The sequence below is a fragment of the Limulus polyphemus genome, unplaced genomic scaffold, assembly GCF_000517525.1.
Source record: "Limulus polyphemus unplaced genomic scaffold, Limulus_polyphemus-2.1.2 Scaffold2323, whole genome shotgun sequence".
Lineage (NCBI taxonomy): Eukaryota > Metazoa > Arthropoda > Merostomata > Xiphosura > Limulidae > Limulus > Limulus polyphemus.
In genome coordinates, this window is record NW_013667933.1 from 186,868 (window position 1) to 191,700 (window position 4,833).

Here is a 4,833-nt window from a genome sequence, read left to right on the forward strand (position 1 = left end):
AAGACAGTAAAAATTATAACATTAGAAATACCCAGTTGTAAGACAGTAAAAATTATAACATTAGAAATACCCAGTTGTAAAACAGTAAAAATTATAACATTAGAAATATACAGTTGTAAGACAGTAAAAATTATAACATTAGAAATACCCAGTTGTAAGACAGTAAAAATTATAACGTTAGAAATACCCAGTTGTAAAACAGTAGAAATTATAACGTTAGAAATACCCAGTTGTAAAACAGTAAAAATTATAACGTTAGAAATACCCAGTTGTAAAACATCTTCTAGTTGCCACCACTCATACAAGCTCGAATTAATTTGCAATTTATTTTTGAAAAATCAGTAAAAGTTTGAAAAAAGCCCCATAGTAATCCAAAGTGCTACCGACACCTATGTTTTCTAAAGAATCTATCGGGGACATTGGAAACTTTCAAGCCGTGTTTCTCGAACTTGAGAAACAACGCAAGCTGATTTCGTTGCGAAGAGTCATGTTTTTAATTTTTACTTTAACTGAAAATGTTTACCATGATTAACTAGCTAAATTTCATATCGGACGACTACAGGTCTAATCTTGTAAGGAAACTTAAGACCAGTAGAAACTAATTTCCTTCCAATCAAAATAAAACAAAATATATCTTCAAACCCAAACTGTTTTTGACGCATGACGTCAAGTTAGCAGATAATATTTTTTAAGATAACTGTTGTGAAAATCGCATCTTGTGAGTTTCGTTATCAAACTTCAAAAGTGTATTTATCGTCAATACTTCCAAAAGCATTAATGCTCTTCGAAAATTAATTCATTACGTCGCCGCTAAGAGCGCTTTGAACGAAACTAGCCTTTAACGACTATAATCTTTAAAAGTTACAAATGAATGACTGATTTAACGGATAAAAGTTTAGCCAGAGAATTTCAGTAAGAAACTTAACTATGTGAAAAAACTTACTCCGTTTTAGTATATGTAGGTTTTTTTAAAACTGGGGTTCCAAGTAATACTTATTACTTCAAAATTATCCCAAATGTAACTGGTAGAGAAAATACATCTGGATTAATGAATTATGGAGCGAATACGAGTCTTGTAATATTCATTTACGATTGCATGATTAATTAGAAAGAAAAAAAAAACACCTGGTGGGCACTTCTGGCACTAAACATTTTGCGAATATACAACAATACAAGTTTGATGTCATAATTTTGTAGTTTGTTGCCACTAGGTGTCACAAATTCGGTTGCGGTGATTAACATAAAATTTCAAAACATTTACGCGTGAATAAATTGGCAGAGACATAAAATAAACATTGGTGTTTTGTTTGAATAGCTACCAAAAATAAAATTTCAGAAGAAACAAACTTTTGGCATGCATTTTCTGCTTAAATAGTTTATTTAATTTTTTTTTTAATTGTTTATAAACTTGTTTAAAATTCTTTACACTTTTAGTTTTTAATCTGCCACTTGGTAATAAATTTATCTTGATGAATGTCTAAATAGATAAATAATTTAAATGCACTGCGTTCGAAAAACAAACACGTCAAAACAAGGAAAAGTGTCTTTGTCGTCTAGTTTTTTTTTTTACGTTTGTAAAACTATCGAACCTACAACTATTATCTACCTTCTATTGGTTTTTAACGAAACATTTTGTAAAATTATCTTACGTAAAAAGTGCACTAAAGGACCTTATATGCTGGATGTGTGTGTCTGAAGTTCCTTGTTCGAGCCCCGTTACCACCCAAAATTATGAAAAATAGTAGTGTGATGGACTGTGAATCCGGGTGTTCATGGCTAGCATCCATATCCCGCAAAATCACACTCCGCAATTTGTAGTCATGGATGCGTTATAAGAGTGTCAGTCATAGCGAAGTTTTTTGTTTTAGAACAAAGCTACATTGACCTTTTAACATTGTAAGTCCGTAGACTTATCGCTGTTCCATCGGGGGACATATATCAAAGGAAAGTGCACGTGAAATCTTTATTTTTACGTATTTTCAACACTGGATTTTTTATTTAGCAGTACATTACAAACACGAGAGGGCGTCAGGTGATACCTATTGCTGCATGTGATTGGTTGAGAGTACTCCTATTTTACACGTTTGTATTGTAACGATTATGAGTATTCACATTAAAATTGTTTCATTTCATAGTTTATGTTCCAAATTATTACTATACGTATAGCGGTTGTTCAAACATAAGTGTTCCAAATTACTACTATACGTATAGCGGTTGTTCAAACATAAGTGTTCCAAATTACTACTATACGTATAGCGGTTGTTCAAACATAAGTGTTCCAAATTACTACTATACGTATAGCGGTTGTTCAAACACAAGTGTGCTTATGTTCCAAATTACTACTATACGTATAGCGGTTGTTCAAACATAAGTGTTCCAAATTACTACTATACGTATATCGGTTGTTCAAACATAAGTGTTCCAAATTACTACTATACGTATAGCGGTTGTTCAAACAAAGTGTTCCAAATTACTACTATACGTATAGCGGTTGTTCAAACATAAGTGTGCTTATGTTCCAAATTACTACTATACGTATAGCAGTTGTTCAAACATAAGTGTGCTTATGTTCCAAATTACTACTATATGTATAGCGGTTGTTCAAACATAAGTGTGCTTATGTTCCAAATTACTACTATACGTACAGCGGTTGTTCAAACGCAAGTGTGCTTATGTTCCAAATTACTACTATACGTATAGCGGTTGTTCAAACATAAGTGTGCTTATGTTCCAAATTACTACAATACGTATAGCGGTTGTTCAAACATAAGTGTGCTTATGTTCCAAATTACTACTATACGTATACGGTTGTTCAAACATAAGTGTGCTTATGTTCCAAATTACTACTATACGTATAGCGGTTGTTCAAACACAAGTGTGCGAAATAACTTTAAAATGATAAACATACTGGGGAAAGAAAAAGGTTCGAAACGTATGATTTGTGCTGTGATTTTTTTAACACAATGAAAATATGCTCTGAACAGACGAATTCAAATACCCTTCTCAAAGATTTCAACTGTACAACATATACAAAGAAAAAATGTTATTGTCAACATGTAGCTCACTTTGAGAAAACACCTCTAGTAAGAACTTCCTACTCGTACTTCCAGCAAGCTGTTCATGGCAGGTCACTTACAAATGAACCAAGTTTGAATTTGAAAAATCTACCTGTACTTTCAGCAAGCTGTTCATGGCAGGTCACTTACAAATGAACCAAGTTTGATTTTGAAAAATCTACATGTACTTTCAGCAAGCTGTTCATGGCAGGTCACTTACAAATGAACCAAGTTTGATTTTAAAAAATCTACCCACACTTTCAGCAAGCTGTTCATGGCAGGTCACTTACAAATGAACCAAATTTGATTTTGAAAAATCTACCTGTACTTTCAGCAAGCTGTTCATGGCAGGTCACTTACAAATGAACCAAGTTTGATTTTGAAAAATCTTCCCACACTTTCAGCAAGCTGTTCATGGCAGGTCACTTACAAAAAATAACCATTTCATCGGCAGGTGGCCTTATGGAAGTTTCATCTGGATGGCCAATACGTGGAAGTATGATCCGTATTGAAGATTGACATTTCACTTAGACAGTGTAACATGTGGAAGCTTGACCTGTATAGAGGTACGACATGAACAGATGGCCTGTATATCAGAGTAACACTTAGAATGACCTGTGTAAAATTTCATGTATAAAATGACCTACACAAACGAGTCGTATGAAGTTTTATTAATGTAACTATGTAGCAAGTGGTCTCAGACTTCAAGAAATGAAAACGTGGAGGAACGAGTGTCAATTTGTCTTATGCCAATTTGACCAGTAATACGCTACAGGGTCGCCATAGCAACAGTCATTGCAGGACTGAAGACTGTTTAAATTATAATAATAATAAGTTCGGGACTTCTCTCTACCGCTATTCGTTTTTTTTTTTCATGTTTGAGATAGTTCTTGCAAAGGAAATATGGACTCCTGAAATTTCTTTTTCACTCTTACTTCCGAGTGTGGATCACACAAGTCGAATTGTTAAAGTGTAAATGGCCACTGACCTACCTTGGTGAATTTGTATCTAATATAAATACTGTGAAAAGGAGATTGATTTTCTGAGACAAGTTCTCGAAATATATATATATATGTTAAGTATATTTATACATTCTGGACTAAACGTGCTCTGTAGCGGAATCCTGAATCAGTGAGTCTCAACACAGTAGCTCAGAATTGTAAAGTGACCACATGATGACCTCGGATATCGTAATTACTCATCGTTTTAAGAATATTATTTTAAAATTTCACCTATATGTTTGTGGACTAATATTCTGCAATAGTTTCACCATGCTTTGCTATTTATTACTTTGAAGACCAAATGTTTATTTCTGGACTCTTATTTTGCATGGCTTGGTAGGGCCTAATGGTTAGAGCGCTTGACTCGCAATTTACGGATCCGGGTTCGAATCCCCGTCACCCACCATACTCGCCACTTTCAGCCGTGGGGGGCGTTATAATGTAACTGCCAATCTCACTATTTGTTGGTAAAAAGAGGAGTTAGGGAATTGACTTACTGCCTTCCCTCTAGTCTATCACTGCTGAATTAGGGACGGCGAGCGCAGACAGTCCTCGAGTAGCTTGGCGCGAAATTCAAACCAAACCAAATTTACTTTGCAATATTTTCTCCGTCTTTTCGCTTATTACCTTGAAGCATCACGCTTATCTTCCTATGCAGTGCAGGCCGCCATTTAAAAACCTATTTTAAAGGTATCATATTTTATACATCAGTATTACGGTAAATGCAGCAGCTTAACGAATATGTTAATATTGAACATTTATTAAATGCAATAAAA